Here is a 14,630-nt window from a genome sequence, read left to right as displayed (position 1 = left end):
AAAGCATTTCCCCATCTTGTAATCTTAGAGTTACATGCACAAGTAAATTCATTTTTGTTTTAATTAATTTCATTATGGCAGATATACAAGAGGAAATACCTGAGAAAGAACAGGCTGTGTAGTAAGACACAGCTCTGAAATCCCCAGGCACATGAAGAAATATAGACCTCACCACTTCTAAGCTGGCCATTTCAATCATTTCAAGTCACAAGATGCTCCAAGGTGGTGCTTCTATCTTATTATTATTTTACCTATCTGAAGTCTATAACAACAAACAGGTCATTCTTTGGCTCCTAAACTCTTGTGGTCCAGATCCTAACAGCCCAAACCCTGCAGAAATCCCAACACATTTGCTGCTTGTTGCCCTGAGGCCTCCAAGGATTTTCAAACAGAAAGCCCCAGCCAAGTGAAGATCAGGCTGTGTGAATCATGGGTCTCACTATCCAGATCCATACACTCTCTCCAGGGCTGCTGGTTTTAAATAACAATCTTGGAGAAAGAGGGGAGGGACAATAGGGTAACAAGTTGTTTTTGTTTCCCCTTCCCTTGCCCATGTTACTCATTCAGCTGCAGAATTCAATCTCCAAGAAAGCCATTCTCCAAGATTCTCCAAGGTCTAAATAAAAAAGTAAAAGAAGCTGATTTGCTTTGCTTCTTTTGTTTTAAAACACAGTTGAACAAAGAAAACTGAACACCAAAACACTGTGTGCTTCTGAACTTCAGATCTCAGCAAATTCTTTCAGTTAGGTGGATGACAGAATTATGACATCAACAGGTTCTTTAAAGAACAATATTGGACCATTACAGATAGAATAAACGAAATGGAAGACAATTCTTTGCCTATTCTATAAATGCTTACAAGGAAGGGTGTGTATTTGTTTAGCCAGCACTAGGATAAGGTCAGAGGTGACAGATGAAGAATTAAACAGCAACTTGATAACATCAGCATTACGAAATACTATTCATAGTGACAAAATGTCACCTGTCCTTGATTAGCACTCAAGAATAGTAATGGAATTACTCTTGTACTGTGGACGGTTCCCTCCATCACATTTTTCCACATTAGAGAAATGTGGACTATGGTTAAAGGAGTGGAGTTCATGCAGGCAAACATCTACTATGTGCATTGGCACAGTGTCTGTTCCACTGTCACTGCCACACACAATGCCATACACAAGCTACCCACAGTGAAGTCAGCTCAAATACTGATGCTAGATACCCAAGTATTTGCCCAGCTTCCTGGGAGGGATTTACAACCCATACTCCCATGACAATATTGTTAGTAGTGGCCATTATCTACTTTTTGTACAAAGAGAACAAGCTGTTGACCAAAGGCTATTGTATCATGAGATAAATGACTTCCTGGAATTCCCAGGATAAAGGCACTGGGAGATAATGTAATACATAATGACCTCAGGTGGCCTTTACACAAAGTCTAAGCTGCCGTAAGCAGGAGAAACTGGAATTTCCTATGCTGTTCATTGAAATGGGAATACATTTTGGTAGTTTCCAGTCCGCCTTTGGCATCAAGGAAATAGGGAAATGTAGGTGGGGTGTGGAATTTTAAGTCACAGTTCCTTACAAAGCTTCACTGGGAAATAAGAAAGAATCATACTAGAAAGTCTAGCATATATATGCAAGAGGTCTGCCTGCTGATAGAAGCAGGCAAGATAATTAGTAAACATACTAAACCATATGAAGAAAAACCTTACATAATTTTTTCCAGCTTGTTTACTGACTGTTTTTACGCAGAGCCTTAGATGTACCAGGAAGCACATACACACTTTTGAATTCCTAATAGTTAATGCTTAAATGCTCCACCCTCTGAACATCCAAGTCTTTTGATTTGGTTGTGTTATCCACCTGACTCAGATTGGGAAGATCTGACCCTGTCATGATTTTGGGTCATCACAAACAAAACATTCCAGCTCAGTTTGGTGTTTAAGCCAAAATCCAAATACACTCTATTATACACTGATACCTAATAAATACTTTATACAGATATACTTGATATATTGTACAGTACCCAGACAAAAGGATATTATATGGCATTTACGATGAAATGAAGGAAGAATAGTTTCCTTTCAAACTGAGCTGTGATTCTTAATTATAAACCATTTATGTGTGGGAGGTCAAGAACAAGAAAGACATGGAGATTTTGGAAAGGGTCCAGAGGAGGGTGACTAAGATGATCAGGGGGCTGGAGCACCTCCCCTATGAGGACAGGCTGAGGGAGTTGGGCTTGTTCAGCATGGAGAAAAGAAGGCTGCGGGGCGACCTCATTGCAGCCTATCAATACCTGAAGGGAACCTACACCCAGGAGGGGAGTAAACTCTTCAAAAGGGCTGACAATAGCAGGACTAGGGGAAATGGATCCAAGTTGAAGGAGGGAAGATTTAGGTTGGACGTTAGGGGGAAGTTCTTTACAAGGAGAGTGGTTAGGCCCTGGAACGGGATGCCCAGGGAGGTTGTGGATGCCCCGTCCTTGGACGTGTTCAAGGCCAGGTTGGACGGGGTCCTGGGCAACCTGGTCTAAATGTGTATGTTTGGTGGCCCTGCTAGGCAGGGGGGTTGGAGCTACATGATCCTTGAGGTCCCTTCCAACACGGGTGATTCTGTGATTCTGTGATTCTCTGCTCTCTCTTTTCTGCTATCATTCTTCCACTTCCTTCTTCCATGTAGTTTTTCCTTCCGTAGTACCTCCTTTTCCCATCCTTCTTAGTAAGAATGCTCAAACAATTTAAGCACAAGAATATACCAAAAAATATATGAAATTCATGAACATGGGGAGTCTTATTTACTGTTGAATAGAAAAAGGATCAGTGGGATTATATCACAAATACTGAGTCTCAGAATGCAAAAAAAACACCTAGATGACTATAGCCAATGTGGATCTGATAAAGTTTGATATCGAACAGATTTAGATACAATTTGCCTGAGATTTAAGAAGGTCTTTGATGCCCTAATCTGAAAGCTTAACATCCAGGCACTGGGAAGGAGCAGTTTATTCGAAAGAGGATATTAAAGAAGGCCTGTGAGAATGGATAAGTGTAGGGCAAAGGGAAGTGATTAGCAGGTCACCACAGGGATCAGTATGAGAACAGCTTTTGCTCACACCAGATATAACACGCAGTAAGGACACACCTCAAGCAGAAAAGCTTGGCAGAAATTAAAATAAAGAAAAGCAAGGATCAGTATTAACTTTGGTACCAATAATTTTGCAAGTGGCCTGAGCAAACAAGGAAAGCACATGGGAAAACTGTTAACATGGCAGCACGCAGAAAAGAGATTTTTACAACAGTAAGCATGTATTAAATGTTTGTATGCTACAGAGCTTTGCATGAAAAGTCCTCCTGATGAGAAAGTATTTGTATCTGTTCATTCACTCCAAACAACTTATGCTTCAGTGCTCAGAAACTCTGACAGAGGATTATAACAGAAGTAAAATCACATACACATACTAATGCTGATACCCAATGAAAAATCTCCATATTTACCTAGTATGCTGACTGAATATAAGGAAAATGGTCTACAAAATGATTATAATGTATAAAAGCAAATGAGGAGGTAACATTGCCTTCACTTGTGCAGAGATCAATTCCTCACTTGCAAAATGGCCTGTAATTTTTGGGCCTTATTAAAAAAATAATTATATATATATATATATATATAATTTTATTTTTTATATATATAATATATAATTATATATATATATAAATATATATTATATATAAATAATATATAATTATATATATATATAATTTTATATTTTATATATATATATAGCTATAGATAAATAGATAATATTCCCTCTTTAGAGACAGAAAACACTGATAATATTTGAATACTAAAGTTATTTGGGATGCCTATAAGCTTCAGTTGGGTAGAAGAGGTTTGCCATAACCAATTTTCTCTTCCACAGTAGAGGTACAGCAGACATGGTATGAACAGCTTTGTTTTCAACTCAGGTGACCATGGGTTTGGTCACTGGCTGAGATTTACTGGCTCCTCAGTGTAAACAATCTACTGTGGTAAGATTTGTTAGGAAATCTGAGGTGAGGGGCACCTATTTTCTTCTAGTAGAAATCAGCACTTCAAATCCCCTTTCGATCCACTGCACATAAACAAATAACAATGAGTCTTTTCCTCCACCATTAGGTTTAAGAAGAGTGTTACATCACTTTTCCTGAATACCTTCCTATGTACAGAAATTCCTCCTCTCTGTACTTAAAACCCACGTCAGAGTAATATCATAACAATGACATCTTTATTTGGTAGCTAGAAAGGAAGGCAGCCTTCTAGAGACCAGTAAGTAGAAATGTCATTAATTTAACCTATGAGAAGCTTGTACTATTGGAAGCAATACATTCTATTAGGAAAATGAGCGGAAAGAAAACAGAGCAGCAAAGTTTATTGTCAAATGCAGTTGGAAGTGAAGAACACTGATTAGTTACAGTATCAAACAAAACATGAGTAGCCTTTAGTTTAGAAAGCCAAGATGTTATAACATTGCCATGTTTTGGGGTGAACTCATCAGCTTACACCTGTTCTATCAGCAGTCTCAAACAACATAGAAGACACCTTTTGCATTTCTGTTATTTGATTATGTCAGAATAAACCATATTTGTATGTGAAGTAGAACTAACAAGGGCTGGAGTACATTAAAATACATACACCCAAGGGGTTTAGGAAGCACTACAAAAGTAACATACGAAATATTCTCACTACCAGAAGCTTGCAGTTCACAGCAGGGAACACACTGCTTGCAGGGGACAGTGCACTGAAGCAGGGCCTGTCTCAGAGCTCCCAACAGAAGACCCTCCCTCTGGGAGTTCACTTCTTCCTTTAACTGTAAAGTTTGCACTGAAAATTTTGGAAATATCTCTGACTGAATCTGAACTTTTCAAAGAAGTTTGAGCTAAAATAGTTCTGCTCTTTTTCAGGGATGAGGGGATGAATGCATGACTCCCTCCATTCCTCTTCTGGTTTTTTGTTTGTTTGTTTGTTTATGAGCTTCTGTGAATCTGCTCACATGTGCTGAATGGAAATTTTAACTATATAGCAGGTAATAGGGAGCATACTCCACATATTCTAACCTGCTGGGCATGAGCTGCAGAACTCTGTAAGCCTTTCTGCCTGCCTGCAGTCACCAGACCCACAGCCTAGGAAGGAAAGCAGTAAATTTTCTCTCTCCTGCACTTTTTATTGCCTCTGTCTGTTACCCTTCCTCTCCTCGGTCATGGTTAGGAAGGAATATTGCCAGTTAGACACAGTGGAATGAGGAACAGAATTACAGAGGTGGAAGAGACTTCTGGAGACCATTTAGTTCATCCAAGACTGCAGTGAGTCTGTATGTAACTTCAGATCAGCAGCTCACTAGTGCTAACCATTACATGTATCTGCACATAAAACCATTTCACTCGGTGAACCCAGTGGACAACAAACTCACCAGGGCTATGCAGGAAATGAGTCTGTCATCTGTAAGATGCTCTCATTTACTGCAGAAGCTGAAGACAGGCAGTGTGTAAAGGAAGGAAAGAACGTAGCCTTGAGGTTAAAAAGCATAAATGTCACCCTCAAGTTCTGGAGTCTGTTCAGTTTGGGTGGCAGCCTGTATGCTGCTGACTAAATTGCCATAGAACTTTTCACTTCTGAACTTTGATTGTTTGGACTTCATTTTCAAAAAATTCCAATTTTCTGAGATCACAGAATCTGATTCACGAAACGGCTGAGAATTCAGAACCACAGCATGAGTCAGCTACAGATCTGCTTTGGCTGCAAGCAGCACAAAGCATTCTGAAATGCATCACATTTAAGGGATCTTACATTGAATTGAGAAAATTAGTGATAGCTTTTGCCCTACATTTTATCATTTTTGTCTGTTCCTGTGCATTCAATAAAAAAACCTTCAAACAGTGTTTAATCAAAGAGTTAATAAACCACCTTGTTATGGTACTGATGTAGAAAGGTACTTGAGGAAGTCAATAATCGTGCATTCAGCTCCGGATGGAACAGTGTGCAGCAAATAACTCAGCAACATACACTCAGCAATTCAGATAAAACATTTAACAAAGCTCCTACTTAGTGGTGTCTATTGTATGTGTTAATGGCATAGACCTCATGGAAAAAGGTAGCTATGCAATCATGTAATTTAATATCCCTGTCAGGATGCAGATGAACAACCAGAAAAATTACCAGAATTAAGAATGCCGACGTATTTTCAGTTTTCTCTATGCTTGACTTTACAACTTTTACACTCCTGTTCCATAGCAAGACATAATGGCTTCCTAAAAACCATTTTTCCACTTCTGAGTATTTCCATGTCAGGAATCTGTAAACAGCTTTTTGTATTCAAGTCTTACCATTATAAAATTCCAGGAACTTAAGAAGTCACTGCACTGAACTTTATATTCAAAAATGTTAGTTCATTGTGCATTTCTGGTAACTTGGAAGGTTGAATCTGACTTCCAAAAATACATGAAAACGCTATCTCGTTTATCACATAAGAGTATAAGACCATGTTCAGTGACCCATTTAGGAGAGTACGGGGGTAGAGGCCAGGAATCTGAAACTATCCACTTTAAAATGTCTCCCTTCTTTAACTTGAATCAATTAAGGAAATGGTTTGCCATTAAATTATGGCTCTCCCACACACCATTTAAATACACACTTGACTCCCATTGAAATGGTCAGTTCTACTTAAATTAGATTGAACTGTGCATAAACAAAAGACTACCAGAGAGCACAAAACTCCCATAGCACCCTCTGCTGATAAAGAGGGAATGGGATTAACATTCATACAGAGCAATTCCACAGAACAGGCAAAGTAGCAGAGAAAAGTGAAAATGGGTTTTCTCTGCAGTTCAGAATTTAAGCTGCTGCTTAATAAAGGGACCCTTTCAAGACATTTACACTCAAAGGCCCCATCCTGTAGTCCTTACTCTGGCAAAATTCCAGCTGAAGTCAATGGGAATATTGCCTCTGTAAGGACTATTCAAAATTAGTCAAACTGTCTGAATATCATTCAATCAGCCCTAATCACTGCATTGAGAATAAAGGCCGTAATTTTGGCATTTTTTGTCACTTTAAATTCTTCAACAAATACTTGCATTATTCTCTGTAAATCATCTTGCCAAGCAGTATTTGTCAAATAATTGGACAATTTTTTTTCCATCAACCATTGAATAAATTATGAATAACAAGCACTGATTTAACCATGTGACTCCCATCAGTCAATTCTCAAGTTTCCTCTGAAGGGCTTAGCTGAGGGTTCTATTGGTGGCTTAAACATTAGAGAAAATCTCATCCAACAAGAACTCGTCAGCTACCTTTCCATCAGTATTGACAGTGGGAAGGCTGGACCTAAATTGTGATTTACTTTTCGAATTGTATGGGGTGCCATATATGTTAGCATAATTTTGACAGAATGTCTGATTTAAAACTTATTTTTCCAAGACTGAAGTATACAACATTTAAAAAGAATGTAAAGTTCTACTTAGAAGAGACGATATATGTAAAGAGACAACTACTTTTATTGGATTAATATAAGTTCTTGTGGTAAATGCATATTTTTTTCTCAGGCACATAAGCCTCAAAGAGGCACAATAGCTACAATACTACCACAACACTAGCAACATTTTTATGTCTCCTATGTAATACATCTTTTATTGATTCTTCCACACTAATGAGATAAAACTGCAATTAGAAGTATCAAGGCCATTAGGAAATCTTAAAGGGAAGAAGTTACAGCTTTATCATCTTTGAGCACAGTTTTAATAAGAAGTGTTAGAAATCCCAGAGCACCAGAACACACCAGCAGCCCAGTGACCGGTTTCTAAAATATGGCGTGACTTCTGTTTTGAAAGAAACAGTTCCTTAAGATGATCTATTTTTGTGCAATATAGTGCTATGGGAAAAATATTGGCTTTATCCGAGGCCGCCATAAGTACTATTGCTGGAAACTTCTTTTGAATGCCAATTACCTGAACAAAAATTGTTCTTCCCTAACACCTACCCCCAAAAAATCAGCTAATACTTCATCAAGTTGGATGTACAAACAAGTTAAGGACAGCCATTAACAAGACCAAGCAAGTGCACAGGCAGAGCCTTAGCCACCTCCTCATCTCCAAGATGGATACACTGACTCAAAGACTTTCCAGTCAGGCCATAAAAATAAAATAATATAAGATGGGAATGCAAAGACAAATGAGAAGATGAGCAAGAAAATTGTAATAAAGTTAACAAAATAATGGAGAATTGGTAGAAGAAATGGAAATGCTACAGGGAGAAATTCAACTCTAGAAGGAATTACTACTCTGTGCAGAGCATGACCTACAGAAGATTCTCTCTCTTACCCCCATGTGGGTATGAGATATATGCATGAAATATGAAATGAAATATGGACATTTCCTTCTATCTTACTTAACTCTCCTTAACTTTCTGTTCTCCTCACATTAATACATCTTTTATTTTAGCTAGTATCAAGAAGTGCAATTAGCTGCACCAAGCATGTCTTCACTATGCAAATTACTTATGCCATAACTATTTTTTATAATTAAGTGGTTTAACACCACTTATTACATTTTTTCAGTTGTTTACAACTTTGGCAAACGTCAGTTGCTTTCCATGCCAGCTACCTGTGTTAGGAAGAAAATTTTCTAGATAATTTCTGCAAAAACTTCCCAAGAATGGAAAAATACATTGTCTACATTCAAAATATTGTGTCTTTCACTGATATTATCAATGCCACAATTATAGAAAAAATATGAAATTTGGGCATATTCTTCTACAGATGCTCAATGGATTATTTTTGGAGTTGGCAGAGAGTTATTCCATCCTCACAAAGCTCTGAAAGTCAAGCCACATTGAGCCTCTTTAACTCCACCTAACTGTTAACATGGTTTTCCAGAAAAGCTTTACAACCCTCACCAAAGCCTATGTTTCAGAGACATACTGGCAAGATTCAGTTCCCCATGTTAAAGCTTATGCGAGCATGGCCACCAGGCACACTTGCCAGTACAAGCATTCCTTTTCTCACTCTAATATTTAATCAGAACAGATAGGAAAAACTCCCTAACACACAGAATAGCACTTGAGAGAAGCAAGAAACAGGGCTAGACTGAAGGAAACTGGAATATGAGAAGAGAAAATCTAAGCTAAAAACTGGAAGTGACTTGCATACACTATAAAAACTGATCCTAAGCAATGCACAGAAGGAAAACAGCTCTGAAGATGCACATAGTGTCAATTATGGCACTTCCCAACCTTGCATCTTTGCTTTTGTAATTAGATTGCTTCTACTCTATGTCTGTGCTATAATCACCCTGGTTTTCTCTCACATTAGAAAGGCATTGGGGTTGATTCTCTGCTAGTGTAAATTGGCACAGTGCCGTTGATTCTAGTGGAACTATGCCAATTTTCATCAGCTGCAAATCTGGACCATTCTTGTTAATTTACTTGTAAAGAAGCTCCCCCGCATACCTCTAATCATTTCCATTTTCCCTCTTGACCTTTTCTGTGTTTGGCATTGTTGGTTTTTTTTAATCTTAAAAACGTAGTGATAAAATGCTTTATTTTCTTTCATCGACAAATGGGGATGTCATTAGTCATGACTTCCAGCCTTTCCTCCAAACATAGATTGACAATACGGTGCAGCACATAAAGCTCTGTGCCACTGCAGACCCAGGTTGGTACATCTCCACGGCTCAGCACGGTGCAGGAAGGGAAGCACATACAGCAGGTTGCACCACATCTCAAGTAAAAAGATCTGTTCACTAGCAGTATTTTCCAAAAGTAGCTGTACTGCTTCAGAATGAGAGGTGGCATATGCTTTGTCCCACTGGCAGTTCAGAAGTGTCTACAACAATCCTATTCACAGTACTGGATACTCCACTGACTGGCTTATCTTCTTGATGAAGTATACTGCTTTCTATATTTGTCTTATTTGCATAATGTTAGCTATTAAATTCTTTTTTCTATGATTAACTGTGTTATTAAACACAGTCTAAAACAACAGTCTAGTTTTTTGGGGTTTTTTTTTTTTTTTTTTTTTTTTTTTTTTTTTTTTTTTTTTTTTTTCTCCTGAAGTTAGCAATTCCTTAGCTCCTTCAGATTCCTAGGATGAATGCTGTGTGTTCCAACTTTCAGTGTCACTTCATTTGTTGGTTATTGCAAGCCCTGAATACAAATCCCTACTTTTTGCAGCCTTTGTTGTTTGTCAATAGCAGCAGTAGGGTAGGTAGTCTCTTATGATCTGCTCAAGTTCTTAGCAACCAAAATACTTTCTTCCTGCACAAGCTCTTTGTCCTTGCTTTTGTGCCATGGTGACTCCTCGTGTATTTCCTGTAATACATTCAGCACACTATCACCTCATCTCTAAGAATTCTTCAGGCTCCCTGAAATTCATTAGAGATTAATTACCTTTATATTTGAGCTATGTGCCTTTGAAATAAGCATTAACAACTTATTTATTTCACACACCAAAAGTTCACTAAGCTCATAAGGTGTTTAGTTTATGTTGTGCTGTGCATCATGCTGTGATACGATACACAACGATGTCATCCACCTTTAAGCACACTTGTCCTTATATTTTCCCTGGGGAAAAGCAAACTAATCTTTGCTTCCAGTTTTTTAGTGTTAAATTCATCCTGTTCAAAGTTTTATTTAGCCTGGATAGTCTCTCAAGTTCCTATCCACTCTTCACATTTCTGAATTTATCTTCCATATTCCAATTTGTTCTTCAGACAAAGTATAGAGATACAAAATATTGTACCTCATTGATTATTTTCACTATCTAGCAGGTGATGTGTTATGTCTGAATCATCCTGATGCCAGACATCAAACCTTACCCGGAGTTTCCTTTAAGCTCCCGACATTATTTGATTAGTATTTGCAAATGCTATTACCTTTCAGAAACGTTACTCTTTCAAGTTCCCTTTGCTTTTCTGCAGCACAGCAGCAGCAGTTGCTCACTACATCTCCTATTCTTGCACTTATTTTGCAATGATGAGAAATCTGAACAGCACTTAAGGAACCAGATGTTCCCTCTAAAAATATAACAGAAGAAAATTACGTAAAAATAGGAAGAAAGTTTTGTGCTGCATATGCACTAAGCAAAGGTAAGAAATACTCATCCTTCGTACTGGGTGTTGATGGCAATAAGAGAACTATAGGTTTGAGGTATCTCCGTTTTTACAAGAACTTGAAAACTGGTAGACTGCATTAAAGAAAGAATACATGGAAGTATTTTATGCCTCAGCAAATGTGTCAAGAGTGGTTTGACCAACCTGGTCTGATCAGGTTTGCAACAAAAACTGAGGGGGTGAGGTGATGACAGTGCTAATGTACCTTTTCAGAGATAAAATACAAGTTAATAAAAAGCCCTTCAGCCTAGCTGAGGAAGAGCTAATGGCTACAGGCTGACAGCAGACAAATTCAAATGAGATGTAATAAAGAATAACAGTCACAACAATTGTCCACTCAAACAAACAACACCCTGCCAAATTTTGAAATTGCAGCTGAAGGCTGAATGGCTTCCTGAAAAACATGCTTTCATCAAGCAAATGCGTTATGTTCCAAGCTTTTCTAACTGTGCAAAATCCCTTGCACAACCTTAGAATGTCAGAGCAGATGATCAAACTGTGCTTCAAAACGTGATAGACCATAATCTTCAGAATCACACGGACAACCACTCAAACAACCTCTTGGTTTTATAACTCTATGCCTTTTTGGCATTCACTTTTGAAACAGAAGCTCAGTGAAACAGGCTTTTAACCCACTGGTTTGTTACTCACAATATTAATTTCCCTAAAGGTAGAAGAGGTAGAAGGCAGGAGAAAGTTACATTAAAAGGGGGAGGAGGGGGGAAGGGGAAAAAAATGTGCTGTTTCAAATAGCATTTAACATGAAGAAAAATAAAGGGGGGAGGGCAGGGAAGAAACACAAACACCAGAGCTGATAGTATTAAAAGCACTCTCTGAAACCTCAGTGATGACAGTTTGAAGAAAGCAGCTTTTATGTGCTACTGAGCCCACCTCTACAATGTCTTTTAAATGCAGCTGTTTACCTAGAAAATATAAGCAAGGGCCAGAATCTCGTCTAGAAGAGGCACCTTTTGATTGCAGACACTGAACTGAATCCTTAACTAATAAATTGTTCCACACCTTTGTCTGAAACAAGAAAAGCAAAGGTCTGCATTTTCTCACAAGAATGCACAAGCCCCCTCAAAAGCAATATGGTTTTCTACATCTAAGTCCCAGTATTTGTTGACTTAAAGAGTTTGTATGAATGACAATGCACATCACTGGTTTGTGACTTCTGTCATCTGCTACTGAGTGTACCTTGACTCAGATCAAAGTTGAAAGCTTCTAAAAAGATACACAAACCACAATGTGACAAATAGCATGCTTTGTTTGACACAGCAAACAAGAAATTACTTTCATCAGCCCAGGAAAAGAATCCTGTGTTTTCAGTGCTAATTCTGAAGACCGCAGTGATGGAACCAGGGCTTTACTTCATTCTCAAGGAATGAGAACCTCTTACAAGACAAACAGGGAGGAAGAGACATTATCAGTGCATTAGGAGCTGCCCATTGTATGAATTTGAGAGTTGTATGTTGTAGACGTTTGCAGAAAAATCAGCTTTTATCTAATTAAATTGATTTCCCACAAAATGGGAAATGTCTACGTTAAGCAAACATTCATCTATTAACTGGAAATTACAGATCAGAACATAAGCAACACTTCACACATGCTTCCAAGACCGAGCACACATTCACAGCATTCCTCATTCTAATCACACACACAGTTAATAAAGACAGCCGACAGAAATACAGCATAACAGGTGCTTAATATTACCAAGGTCCTTCTCAGTGTAATCTGATAAAACATCCGAGAGGCTTTTATAAATAAAAAGCACTACAGTTCTATAAATCCTCACCAATATGTGCCCTATTTGCGGCGCAAAAGTTTTCACTGTGCCACACGATCAATAAAATGAAAGGTCACGCATGAAATCACATCTGGCTTGGGATCTCATTTGTTCCCATACGGTACATACACAAATTTTCCTTTAAATTAAGCTCTTCCTCCCTGAGAAGGAAATAATATTTACTTAACAGAACGGGTTCTGAATTCAACTATAAACCAATGACAGCCTTCTCATTTACTTGAAAGGGCTTTAAATGAGAGCTAATAACGTCTCCACTACCCTTAAAACCTACAGCTACACAGCCTTCCCCCAGAGCTGGAAGCACACGCCTGGAAGTTAGCAGAAGCTGACAGGAAGGGCAGAAAATAAACCCAGAGCACAGCAATGAAAATACACAGTGTCTGTACATATGTGCGTGCATATATTTGTGCATGGGCTTATATGTGTGTTTAATATGTATGCAGACAAATAGTAAATGAGGTAAAACTTCACCAACTTGAGAAAAAGGAACAGCTCCTGTACTTTTATAATTGGGGATGGCTGAAGTAGCTCTCTCAAAAAAAAAAAAAAAAAAAAAAAACAACACACAAAACACATCTTTAACTGGGCAACTACAAAGCAGTGTGACACCATATTCCTTGCTGAGTTACAAGCATGGCTCTCATGTGCATGTTGTTCAAAACTTGCCTTCCTCAGCCAGCAGAATTATTGCATGCAGGGACTCCTCAGTGCATTCCACCTCAGCTTCCATCATTTCTGCCAGCACTGTGCTCACTTTTTAAGAAGGATTATTGGCATATACACATTCAGCAGCATAAACATCCTCTTTTCCAGTGAGAAAAAAAATAATCTATGTATGTAAAGACATAAAAGTCATTCCCCATCCTAATCAACATTCACACCCTGGAGCTCAGCTGGAAGACAATAGCATACCCCAACTCTACTGTAACACTGCTATGTAACAGCCCTTCCAGGGAAAAGCTCACTAAAGGTTTACCTGAGTACAGCATTCACCTTTTCTTGCTTCTTCTTTATTTAAACATGTCAATATGTATTTTTATAATACATTCTTTTAAATCTGCCTCTTCAGTGTTGACCAATATGAAATACCTTCCATGAAAGCAGGGCACTCCTTTCAAACATTGTACTTTTTTAACAGCCCCCCAGCATAACAAAGCACTGAAACATGCTGCAAACAGCATCATAATATAACGCCCAGGTTTCAGTCTTAATTGCAGTGACTATAAAAGGAAGTTCACTCCAAACCTTTGCTCTAGCATTGCTGTCACATTTATCCAACCCATTCAAGCTATGAACTCTTCCTGAAAAGTTCTTCTCATCCCATTGATGCCAGGCCACCTGCCTCTGCTAATTAGTAGCACCCAGCTCAGGTGCAACTCTACAAGAAATGGATCAGCTGCTCTGCTGGTCCACTTTGTGCTGCAAGACCAGAACCTGCTGAACTCATGCCTTCCTCCTTCACAGAGGCTTTATAACTCATTACACCGTGTGGTATCTCACATGAGAGCTGCTAACCTGTAGCTAAAACTTCCATTTTTCATAAATCTTCCTAAAAGAATTCTCCAACACTTATGCCCTCTAGGCAGACCCGTGATTTCACCACTATTTAAAAACACAATTACATTTTCAAATGATACGCATAGATAAAAACAGATATCATCCATCACTTATTAGTCACCTTT

Source organism: Tetrao urogallus (assembly GCF_951394365.1).
Source record: "Tetrao urogallus genome assembly, chromosome: 7".
Taxonomy (NCBI): domain Eukaryota; kingdom Metazoa; phylum Chordata; class Aves; order Galliformes; family Phasianidae; genus Tetrao; species Tetrao urogallus.
The sequence above is the reverse complement of the archived record's forward strand: the minus strand, read 5'-3'. Positions refer to the sequence as shown.